This window comes from Lepidothrix coronata, unplaced genomic scaffold, assembly GCF_001604755.1.
Source record: "Lepidothrix coronata isolate B3197 unplaced genomic scaffold, Lepidothrix_coronata-1.0 Scaffold8, whole genome shotgun sequence".
Lineage (NCBI taxonomy): Eukaryota > Metazoa > Chordata > Aves > Passeriformes > Pipridae > Lepidothrix > Lepidothrix coronata.
Window position 1 is genome coordinate 7,724,541 of NW_016690188.1, and position 16,150 is coordinate 7,740,690.

Here is a 16,150-nt window from a genome sequence, read left to right on the forward strand (position 1 = left end):
AATAAGATAGTCCTCTAGCACTAGTATGTTAGAGATAAATGAAAAGTAACTTTAAAAATGTTTATTTCATATTGAATAATGTAGCATAATGATAACCACTGGGTAAAGTGATTTTTAATGCACCTTGTTTTGCTTTTTTCTAAGCCCACAGCTTTACAAGACTTGTTAGAAACTGTGATGTAGTGTAACACAAACTTTTGACCTGTGACTGAAACATAAGATTTTTATTTGACATATGTTATGTACTGTTACATTGTTTCATAATAGCAGTATTCCCCCTCCAATTGACATGATACATTGTTATTTAGAGTAAATAAAAGTAATTGGACAGAAACATAAAAATTGTGTTTAATGACTGTTTTTTTACTGAATGAAAAAAGCCAAGAGAGCTTCTATACTTCCACTTCCAAGGTACCTGTGGGTGAAAGAAAAAAAAATAGGATGTTTATTATTTAATTTTCTATTAACTGTCTGTGTTTTAGAAGAATTTGTAATTTCAAACGTGCATGTAAAAGGTACTTATGATCTTAGAGGTTCAAGTCCTAAGAATAAAGGGTACATTGCAGACAGCCCCCTTAGGTAGGTAGTGTTTACATACCTGAGTCAGCACTAACTGGATTCAGTGAAGAATGATTCCCAGCACCTGTGAGACAGGGAGACAGAGCTGCATTTTTTGCAGTTTGTGAGACTGCATTTCCATTATTTTCAGTTGGAGGTTTATGGGAATAAGGACTACAGGAGTAACTTCTTAGCAATGCATATGTTTTAGACAGAACATTAAACTAAGTGAGATTATATATATATATATAATGTAGTTGGATAAATGCTTAAATATTACTCTTGTAATAAATCAGGTTTTAAGATGAAACCAACAGAGTAAATAATACCAGTATCTTTTTATGCAGGTTTTGATGGTTAATTGGGAGTTTAACAAATTTACCTGTAATTTCTTCATACTTCTGTTTTCGCTATACATTTCTACAGCTGTTTGAAATGAGTGGTGAAGTACCTCAATTGCCCCATTTTCCCATGCCCTATACCTCTTTAGAATCAATTCTCAAAGAAGTATATGCATAGGAAAAAGGAACAACGAGCCAGATCAAGATGAACTCCACTTGTGGCAGGAGTAAACCTGGAATATAAATGTAGATATTAGGGAAAATAAAAATTAGTTATATTCTTTACACAGTACAATTCCTTTTGAACTGTAAGGCTGTTAAAAACCTGTGCAGGTTAGAACAGAGGTTAAAGTATGAGATAGCCAACATTATTACCTAGGATTCAGCAGAGATGTAACAATACTTAGTATGTTAAAAATTCATCAGTGCATATTTCGAAATACATACAAGAAAGTGTAGAGTTCTTAGAAAAAATGAAGAGCAGCTCTGTAGAATTGACCTGAAAATTATTATAAGTTAGTAACAATGTCCTCTTTTCAGTATATTGCACTATTGCACAGTATTTGAGGCTTTTATATTTAAGACCTGAGAAAATAATTATTTGAATTACTGAACAAATGCATGAGAGAGAGAAAAAAAGTTTATAAATTACAAAATATGGTAAAATCATCTCTACAAGCAGCAACAAGACTTACCTGGTTCGCTGTCTTGATGCTTGAAGTGCAATAACTTCCTTTTCAAGAGAATTTATGCTCACTCAAGACCTTGAAGAAATATGAACTATACAGTGTTACTGTTTTCTTAAGTGATAATCAGTTTGCCCCTTGCCAAGGTATTTCGTGCACCTGCAGACTGGGTACACAAAAAGTGCTGCTGAAAACATAGAAAGTATCATTCATGTGTTGGGGGAGGTAGAAATGGGAGTGCAATAGACAACGGAACTGATAGGAATAATTAAAGTGGTGTCTTGAAATGTGTGCTGAGAACGAGAATTTATCGTCTGTGTTTTCTTTCACATGCGTCAATGGAGTTTGGAAAATGTAAATCTGTGAGAGGACTTTTTGTTCTCAAAGCATGTGCTGTGTTTTCAGTCTAACCCACCCCCTTTTTCCCTAGCACACTATTTTGAGAATCTCTATCAATGTCCTTCACTTGCAAATATGACTTTACTAGGGAGATAGCAAGGTCTGTGTACAAGGCTTTCCACTGCTTATCCAGGCCCCAGTGAGGCTCCCTGCTGGATGCCAAGGCTGGGAAACATCTTTCACCATATTTAATCCTATTTGCTAACAAATTCTTTAACCATTTGCTTTCAATTTGCTGTCTTTTTTTAGGACCTGTACTACACTATTAAAATGCATTTCCTATGTAAAGATGTTCTGTTTTATATATTAGAAGTCTGAAGTGATCAGCCAAAATTGTTTGGAATTGGTTCAGATTAATTCAGAGAACTACAGTGTCACAAGCAGTCACAATACCAATTGTTACATGCTGTTGTCTGTTTATTCATAAGTTTGGACGCTCCTGAAATTCGTTGTGTGCTCTTTCAGTGTCAGAAGATTTGTTGGTTTCCTTAACTCCCTAATTTTTTGTAACCTCAGGTTCAGTTTGTTCCTTTCTGTCATAAGAAACTGTCATTGCATTCTGATTTGTACACACTACCTTTAATACAAAAAATATTTTTGTTTTTCAGTTTAGTATGAGTCTTTCCTTAGATTTTTACAAGATATACAATTGTTTCTCTCAGTTTTTCTTCGGAGAGGTTCTGTGGTTCTGGCCTGAAGCCATCCTAGTTGTGGCCTGAAGCAAGTACCTTATGTTTTGTGATTTATAATATGCAATACTTACTTCAACTCTACCAGGCTTTCTGCCTTCAGTCAGACAGTTATATCACCTGGAAAGAAGAAAACTATACCACACAAACCCAGAAAGTGTTCAGAGCTCTGAACACTTCCTGTGAACACTTTTCAACAGCTTTTCATACAACAGGTGTGCTGGAGGAATTGTCAGTTTTGATTTTGCTATGTGGTGTTCTGAGAGAGAGAGAGAGAGAGAGAGAGAGAGAGAGAGAAAGGTTTGGGTTTAGGGTTTTTTTTTGTTTGGAAATTGAACACTAAATTGCTGGATTAGCAGCTGGAACACAGATACCATTAATGCTCTAATCCTGAGTTCTAGATAGACCATGTAATGCCATCAGATGGTGTGTGAAGCTTTGGTTAAGGCCTATATCCACAAAAGACCTTAATGAAATCTGGTGTGGGGTCTGAGGCTTCTGATAAGAGTTCTCACTGAGACTAATAAGACTGCTTATTTGTGTGTGAAGTAGCAATCCCTCCATTTTTGTTGTTTATATTTGGTATTATGTATTTGTGGATGGGGAAAATACCTGGTACACCTGATTTGTAATGTATCAGTCTCTCAAGAACACAGCTAAAGCTGGTTTTGATTTGCATTGCAGAATTAAAACTTTAATAAACTCTGTTTTATTCAGAAGTATAAATAGAACAGGCAAACTTGAAATTAAAAAAAAATTCTAAATGAACACACTTGTCAGTCTTTTGCCTTTGATGTCGAATACAAAGTGGTGATCTAAACCCTTTTAACCTCGAGGTATGTTTTCTGAAATGTACTCTATTCAGGCATTCCTCTGAAAGCCACATAAATTCGGTAGCTAGTGTAAAAGAAATAGCCTAAAATTTTAATGCATACAAAGATTGATGTCTCCAATATTTTATGTGCTATATGTGTAATTTGGTATAACAAATATTTAACAACCACTTCCTATATAAAGATCCATGCAAACTTCATTTCATGCATATATATAGACCTGTGGATTGTGGCTGTTAACTACTGCTAAAAAAAAAAAAAAGAAACAGTTGAATGAATTACGGAGCACCGATGTATCTTAGAGCTTATTTACTGTTTCAACACCCTCTGAGCAGTTAGAGTCAGTGGGACTAGAAATCCCAATTATCTTGTAATGCATTTTCAAAAGGACAGATTATAGTGCTTGTGAAACTCTGGAACATGTTTTTCATCAGATTACACTAGATCTCTCTCTTAGCTTGTGTGTTAAACCGAGTGAAAGTCTTAAGCAGTTTTATTTATGGGCAGCTCTGTGTGTGTGTGTGTTTTTGCAAGGGTTTATTTATGAGCCTTGAGCTGGTTTTCGCTTTGTGATTTTTTATTTTTTTTATTACAACACCAACGGCCTTGTGCAGATTTTTCATTTTTCAGTATTTCTGGCTTTGTGAGAAATTTAGAATAGAATAGAATATTATATTTCAGGTGGATGGGATCTAAAGTGATCATCTAGTCCAATTGCCTGGCCAATTCATGTGTGACCAAGTTAAACCATGTAACTTGTGACAGTGGTTGAAGTGTATTGGAAAAAGCCTTACTTAAAACACCACATGAATGTTTCCCACAAGAATAAAGTAAGTCCAGATTTGGGGAGGGGGGTTTGGCTACAAACTTTAATTGCATACTGATGGATTTATTTCTTTTTCAATCAAAAGTTTTTTGTTGATCATGACTGATTTTAAGCTTTAAGTTGCTGCTTAGAGCTGCCTAAAATAAGGAAGCACTGTATTATTGTGACGGATCATAACTTCTAATGTGAATATTTGGAGGTACGTTCTTTGTTAAAGCTGAGGGCTGGCACTAATTGCCACATAAACTATCAGTGAAACTTGCAAGTGAGGGCTGAAGAAAATGATGTAATTGTCCTTCATGCTGATTTTTTAGTAAAATGGTAGGATACATGCTTTTTCACTGAGCAACTAATAGGATAGGAAGAGTTCTATATTCCAGGACAGTGGAATACAGATTCCTGGTTCATGCGTTCTATGTATGTGATTTCTGTCCTGTCAATATTCGGCTCCCCTACAAAGCTCAAATATTTAAACAGTGACCAGGAAGGATTAAACAAAGTTTCTTAAAAAAAAGACAATATCAACACAGACTCCCAACCCTCCCACTATCCTAGTGCTTTTGGTATTATTAATTTACTGATCATTGACTTTTGAAGAGACCGAGTTTGGCATTTTTAAATTGATATTTAAAATCTAATGGCCTAAGTAAAAAACACACTTAATTGTATGTACCTGCCAATCTTTGAGCACTTTGTTTAAACAGTCCTTTTCTAATGTTAAAAGCTATTCCAAATTGCTCATCTAAAACACTTGTAACCTATTACATGAATGATGGTTGCAGACTTGATGCAGCCAGAAGGAAAAGCTAACTGGACTGTATCACAGAGAGGTGAGTGAAAGCTCCAGATTTATCTACCATCAGCTGCATGATTTATAATGTTTGAATTGTAGCTTTGAAACAGAATAGGTTGGAATGAAATTCATTGGGCCTGTCTAGCAGCTTGGAAAAGTATGATTAGGCTGGAGGCACAGTTTTCAGAAACTGAAGATGTAGTAGCAGTTTGAGAGGTTTGCTCAAGATACTATTTACGATCAAAATAAGCTCAAATTTTTAGAAGAGCATTTGTCAAAAAGCTTTGTATATGAAAGGGTCAAGTCTTTTTTATTGAATTTCTTACACATCTTAAATGTAGAAATGGTATTTATTAGACCTTCTCCCATAGCATCTGAATTAAAGCTAGAATGCTCATTCATAATTGCACATTCTGTATGATGACCAAAAGGAGGAAGATCAGAAATGGAAACCTGTTTTTATGTGATGTATCCTATATATATTATAAATACAGACTGAAGATAAATGTTAACTGAAAAGGGATCTACCAACCTACAGTGCTGGCTTTCAAAACTGTGCATACACACATGCACACTCTCATATATATGGTTTCTTCTTACCTCTGTCTTAAGTTCCATACTTTTTTTACAGTTTATTTTCTTGGACCGGTGAACCTTCTCTAAGTAGCAACATGATGACAATCATAGGTGCGATTTCAGACAGTTGACTTGTAAGGATGTTTAGTATCCACAATGAATTTTACATTCTTGATGAGTGTATGCTTGGTGCATGTATGTTTTCATGTTTATATGTGTGAGTTCAGTAGGTTTTTGTCTTTTTATTATACTTTATAGTGCTTAGCCCAGTTAAGTGTACATTCTGAAGACAGCTTTAAAATAATTCTGATATAGCAACTGATGTTGTTATATTCTAAAAGTGGTTTCTTTGGTTGCAGTGGCCTGAGTTGGGCTTTTTCTTAGGACTAAGGCATAAGCACTTTGTGATGTAGACATGTTCTTTTGCTTTCCACGCCTTCCGTATACAATCAGTACCTGTATCAGTCTCCTTTCATTCACTATTGAGAAGTTGATTTGTGCCTCTGATTAATCAAGGGTGACAATATTAATTGTTACTTTTTCAAACAAGAATCTTTGTCTTTCCACTCTACAACATGGATTTGCTCATACATCTGCAAAGATTTTGATTTGCTTTCTAGAAATCTTTTGTTAAAATTCACCTTTTGCCGCAGTACCGACAAGAACTATCTTGATAGATAAGTTGCTGTGGGACTGATCATATTGCTCATCATGCTGAGTAAGTTGTCAGCACTAATTAATGAGGTTAATTTTCTCATTGTTTTAAGCTACTCTGTCTTCTGTTTTGTACTTCACTGCATGGAGCAAGAATTAATTTTTTTTTTGTTCTGTGATGTTCTTAATAGAATCCATTCAGGGTCTCTCTCTTTAATGATGAATTCCTCTTAATGAAACTACAGCCCTGCATTGCCCTGTGTGATTCACCAAACAAAAATCAACACACACACTCTTAACAGATGCCTGGGAGAGCTGCCAAGGGCTTTGCAGACAAAACTGCTGAATTTATATCAGTCAGGTTTTAAGTTCCTAATTTATTCTGTAACATGGCATAATTACCTGGACAAATATATAATCAAATTACTGTTATATGTAGCATTTGTGGTAAACATGCATAATTAAAAAATAGTAAAGATGGACATAATATTTATATGTAATGCTTTGAAGTTTTATATAATAGTGTTCTGGCCAGGTTCAGTTTGTTTTGTGGATGTAAATTACTTCACTATTTGGTGCCCAAGTTCTTAGAGGCTTAGCTTAAAAGGAGGACCAGTGCAAGTTCATTTCAGGAAAATGTAGTGAATGCATAAAACCATTAGTGAGTGACCCTTGTAAAAAATGTCCATTTGCATAAAATTAATTTATATAGGGATTATATAAGCAAAGAGAATGAGCGTTCTTGTTTGCCAGTGACAAGTTCTTATTTTGTAACAAGATGCATCATTGTATTTTCTTTTGGTTTTGTTTGATTTTGTGTTTTTTTAATTAAATTGCCTTAAAGTGAAGATCCATGAAATATGACCAGATAACTGAAGCATAAATATAAAAAATATGCTACTGACAAGAGTGGTGATGGTTAAAGCTCTTGGAAAGAAAGCTGGCATATTTTGTGTCTGAAAAAATGAAGCTGGCAAGCATCTTGACTGCTAAAAGAATGCAAGATACAGTTGTTGGCCTTTGAAAGTGTTTTTTTCTGGGCCAAGTTATGTGAACAAAGTTGTTTGTATGCAAACTGCAGAAAGCAGCTTATGAAAATCAACTGGAATAAACTCATATTCAGAGATCTAATTCAGTGTGCACTGAAGTCAGTGAAAGATTCCCACTGAAAACACTGGACTCCAGAGGAGTTTTTTTCCTCTGGTTTTCTGAGGAATATATGAAGTGCCAGTACTTTACAAATCAAAGCTGAAACCCCATTTAATGTGCATTAGAATTTCAGCACAACTGATAGAATTTTTTTTTAAATGAAGGTATTAGATCTGATTATTTTTAAGTTTCGTTTGATGTATATTAACCAATACAAGCATCTTTTGAAACTACCCTAGAAAATTTTCCTACCCCTCAGTTCCCTCCTGCTGCATTTTTAAAGTAAGAAAGGCTCCTATTATTTCAAATATTTTATTTGGAGTCAATTTGTTTTCTTCCCTGCAAGTGTGGCTTTTACTCTTTTTTATTTTTCTTTCAAAATGCTGTTAACTCATGCTTACCTATGTGTTTGTATGGCCGATCTGTTGGTACAACTTGAACATACACAGTTATACTTTTCACTTATGTGGTACAGAGTTGTCTTAAACTGCAGATTGCTCTGGGCTACCAGGGTACCAGGTCAGATTCCTTAAAGGGAAAATAAAAATAATTGATTTCGGTTTTGCACATTGGGGCAAGCTAAATTTGAACTGTTACTCATGTGCTGATGCTGGCCACTCTCTCCCTTGAAAGTGGTATTTCTTAACTAAAATGTGGTGCTCTGTTATGCATCTATTAAGTGATCCATAGGATCTTGAGCATAAGATAAAGGTTGCAAGTTGTTTTTGCATGCAGGTGTCTTTCCCAGACTATCAGTGAGGAAACAGACTAAACAGCTGAGCAGCTGACAATCCCCTTGTGTCCTCAGTAGGACAAACAACTTGTTTCACAGTTCCCTGGGAAAGATTGTTGAGCTTATTGTAATATTATGACTGGAGGGATAAGCCGCCTCCTGCCTTTTATCTCTACCAAATATGTACAATATAATGAACGCTCCACAAAATGGCTTTGCATTTCTACCTTCTCATCTCTGAGCTATGTCTTCCTGTATGACCCGAGTGGATCACCCCAATTAATTCAGCAATGTAGTGTACTCGTACATAATTTTCATTTTAAGTCCCTGCAGACTGACTGACTTCAAGGGAAAAAAAATCATATTTAAAGTTTAACACTGGTGGAAGTATTTGAACCGTTGTATTAGTTAGAAATACAATGTATTTCTAACCTTGTATTTCATTAGGAAGGAGCATGTGTGAACAGTTTCTAAAATTCTTCTCAAACTAACTTTGTTTGCAGGTGACTTTGCTGTTTTCATTCATTGTGCTTCATTAGTACACTAATTGAAGTACTAATGCATGCAGTATAATACTGGGGAATCCAGCATGTTCAAAGATAAATCTCACTGTTCATCTTTGCAGAAATCTACTGGAAGATACTGATGGAAGGTAAGGTAATTAGGGAAAATCCTTAATTGAGTCAGTTCTGAATCTTTCTAAAGATTCAGTTTCTTAACATCAGCTAAGACAATCTTAACAGAGCACTGCTACCTCTTCGCTTTTTCTCTTAGTCCCAGCCACATGTCTCTGCTGCTTATTCTGTGCTGACTCTGGCTTTTCATGTACCTCTTCATAACCCATTTCAATTCACTAGTTAGTTTTCAGTAAGGGATTATTTAAAGAAATAAAAAGAAGGGGAATTATAGACTCCCCGTTTTCATAAAAGCAAGATTTGCTGGCCTGACTGCAAAACCACACTTTCAAAGTGTAAATAGCCAGAATAAGAGTAATTTTTCTGTGTGTTGTCTCAGAACCACGTCACTGCTGTGTGCCATCCTCACAGACCCCAGTTTTGTCTGTATTCCAATTGAAAATGGAGTAGGGAATATCTTCTAAAGAGCATAGTGAAATGAAAACCTTTGTTATTATTTATTTCTCTATTGTTGTTGGAGTTCTCTGCCAGACTACAAGCTGAAAGGCCATGTGTTAATACAAAATGTTATCAAGTGTGGATCAGTTTCATTCATCTGCCTGAGCTCTTAATACAGATAACATAATAGTTTCAAATGGATTACATATTATTATTATCATTGGATAAAATTTTGTAAAAAGAATGCATTTCAGATGAGTGTGAAAAACACCTACATGTTAATAAAATATGAGGATTTATTTCTCCTGTAAATATGTGTATTGGCTCACAAGATTTCAAGTACTTCAAGTATTTTTCTGAGTGATGAGCAAATGACAGTAGCACATCTGGACAATCTGTTAGCCTCAAATGCAAAGTAATGCACCTCCTGTAGATCAGATCTTCAGCTGATGTGAATGAGTAAAGATTTGTGGGGTGAAATTATGTTGATTCACAGCAGCAGGCCCTAAAGGTTTTGTGCTGTTCATTGAACAGTTCATGTTTTTGTATTTATGAACTTGTTCAAACTTCAAAAATGTGCATTACTAAAAGGGATTTCTGAATATATAGTACTGCTGCTATGTCTAGTCCTTAGTTTAAGTCTGAATCTATTAATTTTGTTAACAACTAAGCTGACTGTATCCAAAAGCTTCACATCCCCCAAATTAAACAAATTTACATGTTTATACTTAGAAGAATAATAAGAATAGTCTCATTTCAGTAGAATTATTAATGTGAGTAATACAAGGAATGGCACACTTTTTGATGGATATGGTCTGAAAAGTAAAACTTCAGTTAATTTATATCATAATGTTTGACATTGTGACCAAGAGATTTATTTTTCCCCCATAGAGTCACAGGGGCAAATACATTTGATCAGGTTCAAGCAAAACCTCTTCAATTTTAATTACTCTGAAATAAAAACGAAGAATACAACAGCTTGCCCTACAGTGCTGTCACTGAAGGGATAAACATTCTCACCAATCTCACTAACAAGAAGCAGACAATGTTTTTTCTGTGTCCTTTGAAGTATCAATATTACCTTTAGAAATATAACAGACAGACAAATTCAAACAGCAACCTTGACAAAATATGAAAACTTAATTTAGCATTAGTACAAGTTACAGATATCAAAGAAGCTGGGAAAGAAATTAGTGAGGAGACAGAATTATCTTCTTACTCTGCCAGAGGGAGTAACAGCAAAATTAACCTTGAAAACTGTTTGGAGAGCATTCTTGTGAAAACACTTTGACACAATGTTGAAGTTATGGATAGGAAGAGGTCAACAATTCTTAACTGATTATGGGCAGTTACATTTTGTTTGCTGTGTTTTTAAAGTGATGCTACAGCAGAGCTATTTGTTCTAAAATTTCTGAGTAAAAATACAATTTACTCAAATTTTCTGTAGTCTGATAGAAGGATTTTTTTCAATTATTGTATTGTTCACCCCTGTTCTTAAAAGCCAAGTTTCATTCAGGTATCTCATTTGAACATGTCAAAACCACAGCATTCCACTCTTAGTCAGACTTAAAATCCTTGCTTCAGGCTCAGTTTCTCATAGTCAGCCAAATTAAACAATAAAGTGGAGTAAGAATAAAATTCAGACTTGTTCCATATATTTGAAGATTTTTTTTCTACTTCTGGCTGAAACCTGCTGGAAAACTGTCAAACATGCATTCCATCTGTGATGATTAGAACTATATTTCAGGACATGAGATTTTGCTAATATGATGTTTAGGTCATTGGGGCATGCTAACTTGGACATAGTTGTGGTAGACTGCTTGCTAATATTTGATTGTTGTGATAAACAGTCTACTAGCCTGCTTTTAAAGAACACTATATTTTTTAATGCCTGTTCTTTCAAAAATAGTGTGCTCTATGGCCTTTTAGTGCTTTCATTATATGTTTTCAGATCTTAGTTTAAATAAGGTTATGCAATAATTCATATATATAATGTCATGAGATAATTGTTATACTAAAACCAAAACTAAAATAAGCCGTGAAGCATTGCATTTCAGCTTTCAAAATTGTGAATTTTTGCAAGTACTATCTAAATCTCAGAATTGCCTCAGCCTTCAGTGACAGCCTCTCTTCCCACACCTCTCTTGGGTGCAGTCACATGGCACCTACATGCCAGAGGGGGGATCAGACTCAGACAGCATGGACTTAGAAGGGGCAGGTCCTGCCTGACCAACCTGATCTCCTTTTATGATCAGGTGACCCACCTGGTAGATGAGAGGAAGGCTGTGGATGTGTCTACCTGGACTTCAGCAAAGCCTTTGACACCATCTCCCACAGCATACCCCTGGAAAAGCTGCAGCCCACGGCTTGGACAGGGACACTCTGTGCTGGGTCAGGAACCGGCTGGAGGGCCGGGCCCAGAGAGTGGTGGTGAATGGTGCTGCATCCAGTAAGTGGTCAGTGACTAGTGGTGTCCCCGGGGATCAGTGTTGGGCCCAGTTCTGTTTAATATCTTCACTGATTGTCTGGATGAGAGGATTGAGTCCACCATGAGCAAATTTGCAGATGACACCAAGTTGAGACGGAGTGTCAATCTGCTGGAAGGCAGGAGGGCTCTGCAGAGGGACCTGCACAGGATGGATAGATGAGTCAAATCCAAGGTATGAGGTCCAAGAAGGCCAAGCACCAGATCCTGCACTTTGGCCACAACAACCCCATAGAGCACTAAAGGCTGGGGATAGAGCAGCCAGGCAGAAAGGGACCTGGAGGTTCTGATTGACAGGAAGCTGAACATGAGCCAGCAGTGTGCCCAGGTGGCCAAGAAGGCCCATGGTGTCCTGGCCTGGATCAGCAATAGTGTAGCCAGCAGGACTAGGGAAGCAATTCTTCTCCTGTACTGTGCACTGGTGAGGCCACACCTCAAGTACTGTCCAGTTCTGGGTCCCTCAATTTAGGAAGGATATGGAGATGCTGGACCATGTCAGAAGAAGGCCAGCAAAGCTGGTGAAGGGACTCAAGCCCAGGTCCTATGCAGAGCAGCTGAGAGAGCTGGGGTTGTTCAGCCTGGAGAAGAGGAGGCTCAGGGGAGACCTCATCACTCTCTACAACTACCTGAAAGGAGGTTGTAGCCAGGTCTCTTCTCCCAGGCAACAAGCAGTAGGACTAGAGGGCACAGTCTTAAGCTGCACCAGGGGAGGTTTAGTTTAGCCACTAGGAAGAAGTTCTTTACAGAAAGAGTGATTGGGCATTGGAATGGGGTGCCCAGAGAGGTGGTGGAATCACTGTCCCTGGAGGTATTTGAGAGTGGTTGTGGCACTTAGTGCCATGGTCTAGTAGACAAAGGTGGTGTTAGATCAAAGGCTGAACTCGATGATCTCAGGGATCTTTTCCAACCCAGTTGATTCTGTGATTCAGTAATTGAAGGGAGGCCTACAAGAAAGATGGGGACAAACTTTGTAACAGGGTCTGTTATGATAGGACAAGGGGTGATGGTTTTAAACTGAAGGAGGGTCATTTTAGGCTAGGTATAAGAAATAAGTATTTTACAATGAAGTTGTTAAAACACTGGCACAGGTTGCCCGGAAAGGTGGTAAATGCCCCACTCCTGGAAATATTCAAAGTCAGATTGGAAAGGGCTCTGAGCAACCTGATCTGAATGAAGATGTCGCTGCTCATTGCAGGGGTTGTGGACTAGATGGCCTTTAAAAGGTCCCTTCCTGCTCAAACTGTTCTATGATTCCATGACTTAAATAGCCTTTACTATGAAAAAATCATAGTAAAGAGTGTGCAAGTAGAAAGAGAGAAAAGGACAACATAAAGAAAAGTGAAAATGACTGGTTCTTATATTTAATCAGGTAAATATTAGATTAACTAGAAGTTACTTTATATTGTATCAGCATGACTACTACAGTGACATGAGGTATAAAATTTACCTTATTTAGGTTTTCAAGATTTAGTCTTGGCTTGCTGAGGAATTACAGAAAATAATAATCCCATTTAAATATTTTCCTCACTTAATGAGAGAGTAATGTGGTAACTTGCCTTTTTGACAAGACAAAAACTGGCTTTATACATGTGTAAATTTGATCACTTTATATATATAGTGTATGTGAAATAAAGTAGTTATGTATTAAAGACAGATGGAAATGGATAGACAACAGGAAAAGGTTATGGCTCAATCGAAGTAAAAGTTATATATCTCTAGTAGATCTGTGGAGGCCAAGGTTTTTCTACAGATGTCCAAATAGGTTTGTTCAGCTCTTCTTTTACTGTCTCTCAGGCATCTGAACCTAAGGTTCTCCTGATACTTCTGTAGCTATACAGACAGACAATTTTTAGTTTTGCTTTGAGGGATTCTCATTAGTAGTACTGGGTAATGGCTCATCTGTCCCAAAAGATTCATCCAGTGCAGGTTTACACAGTGGTCTATTTTTCTATCATTAGTTGAACTGTAACAGACTTCTATCCCTTTGCAGTGGAATCGTGAGCTCCTAAAACAAAGGAAGAAAACAAGAAAATTATTTCAGTTTGTGAACAAATGTAATCCATGTCTAGCAGTATCTTTAGCTGAGAATATCTCTAAGCAGCCTCTGTACCATCTGCAACAACTTTGTTTTGAGAGACTGATAAACAGCAAAAAGAGAAAAAATATTTTCTTTTTATGCAGTAAGCATTCACTCTTTAAAAGTGGCTTCAAATCTTAACTCTTTTTGCCAAGTTCTGAGGTATGTTGGGTGATATGAGTGTGTCATAAACATATCAGAAAAACATTGAACACTATTTTGTCTAGTAAAATTAAGACAGAGTAACTATTAAAAATGGTTTCCTGAATATAAGACTTTTTTTGGTCAGTCTATGCAGCATTTAAAGACCTTTTATTATTTCATATCTTCCTTACTTTTTTTTATTTCTGCCTAACTTTTCACCAAATTTATTTTGAAAAAGTTTTATTAATAGAAAATGAATTTCTTTGTTTAGTATATATATGTATTTGTTTCTTTAAAAATACTCCAATAAAAACAAAAATCTGAAGCTTGTCAAAGCATATATAAACCAGAACTTTGATAACACTGATTTTTTTTTTTAATGGTGAAAAATTTTCCTTTTTTTTTTTTTCTGCAGGAAGGACTTCTTACATGGAAAACATTCTCATAAAGAATCTCAAAAGCCATTTATTTTATGCCCTTCCTCCCAGGTGATTGCAAAACACTTATAAAATCAGACTCTGAAATCAGGTGAAATGCAGGACTACACAAAAATGACCAGAATCACTGTTTAAAAATTTCTCATTTAAATTGGAATATCAATATTTTCATTTTCCAATTTATAGCCAGAAAATACATCTTGCTAGATAACGTAGTGAGTAGATCTGTATCTTCTTATTAGAATGAACTTTCTGTGCAGATGTTAAGCCTTAGGAAAAAAACCTCTTGAAATTAATCTGCTTTTCACCCTCAGTTAAGATCTGACCTAATACTATTTTGATCCCCTCTCCCCTATTATGATTACGTTAGAAACTGTAATATTTTTGTTTTGAAGCAAAACATTGCAAATGAGCTGGAATTCATGAAACTCGAGGCAATAAGAAGCTTTAGAATGTTTAATATGAGCTGATTACTTAACAAACTCTTAAGTTTTACCTTGTTACCTCTTCTGTTGAGCCTACCAGTATTCATAGAATCAAAATCAGCTGAGTTGGAAGGGACCTCCGAGATCATCAAGTCCAACCCTTGATCCACTAACGCTGCAGTTACTAGACCATGGCACTAAGTGCCACATCCAGTCTCATCTTAAAAACCTCCAGGGACGGAGAATCCACTACTTCCCTGGGCAGCCCATTCCAATGCCTGATTACCCTCTCTGTAAAGAAATTCTTTCTAATATCTAACCTAAACCTACCCTGGTACAACTTGAGACCGTGCCCTCTTGTCTTGCTGGTAATTGCCTGGGAAAAGAGACCGACCCCCACCTGGCTACAACCTCCTTTCAGGGAGTTGTAGAGAGTGAGGAGGTCTTCCCTGAGCCTCCTCTTCTCCAGGCTGAACAACCCCAGCTCCCTCAGCCTCTCCTCATAGGACTTGTGCTCGAGTCCCTTCACCAGCCTTGTTGCTCTTCTCTGGACCTGCTCCAGCACCTCGATATCCCTCCTGAACTGAGGGGCCCAGAACTGGACACAGCACTCCAGGGGTGGCCTCACCAGTGCTGAGTACAGGGAAAGAATTACTTCCGTGGACCTGTTGGCCACACTGTTCCTGATCCAGGCCAGGATGCCATTGGCCTTCTTGGCTACCTGGGCACTCTGCTGGCTCATGTTCAGCTTCCTGTCAATCCAAGAACTGTTGTTTTACAACAGTTTGTCTTTCAAAAGATTACCTCATTTTTACTGAAATGTCATTTTTACTGAAATTTCTTAGTAATCCCTTTCCCCTTGCCCTCCACCGTGATTAATCACCTTGCATTTCTCTTTTTTCAGCTTCTCATTATTGGTTCTTATTAGCCTATTCCTGAGGCATGAGGTAATCCTCTATTATCTAGTATTTCCTCCAAATAAAGATACTTTGTATCGCTCTCTGAGACTGAACCCAAACAGCTCCTCTGCAGCTGAGTTAAGAGAGAAAACACGTGCATCCCTGTTGATCTCTGGTAGCTGCAAAGGTAGAAATACAAACCAGTATCAATATTTAGTTCCAAACTTTTCAGTATAAAACTTGTTTTTCTCATTTCACAGTAGATTGCTTTTCATTGAAAGCACAAAGATTTCAATATTTAATCCTATTTAAGTAATCAAAAGTTTGATTGTCTATTTGTGGCAATTGTCTTATGTAATTTTTTCTCCTGGTA

At 36.8% G+C, this 16,150-nt stretch overlaps 1 long non-coding RNA gene across 1 annotated transcript; it reads right to left on the reverse strand.

The window, feature by feature from the left end:
* Positions 1 to 138: 138 nt before the first annotated feature.
* On the reverse strand, positions 139 to 1,622 carry LOC108510157. Its single transcript, XR_001878753.1, has 4 exons — positions 1,595 to 1,622; positions 941 to 1,132; positions 599 to 643; positions 139 to 415 (listed from the first exon to the last, which is right to left on the reverse strand). It is a non-coding gene; the product is annotated as an uncharacterized LOC108510157 (long non-coding RNA).
* Positions 1,623 to 16,150: the final 14,528 nt, after the last annotated feature.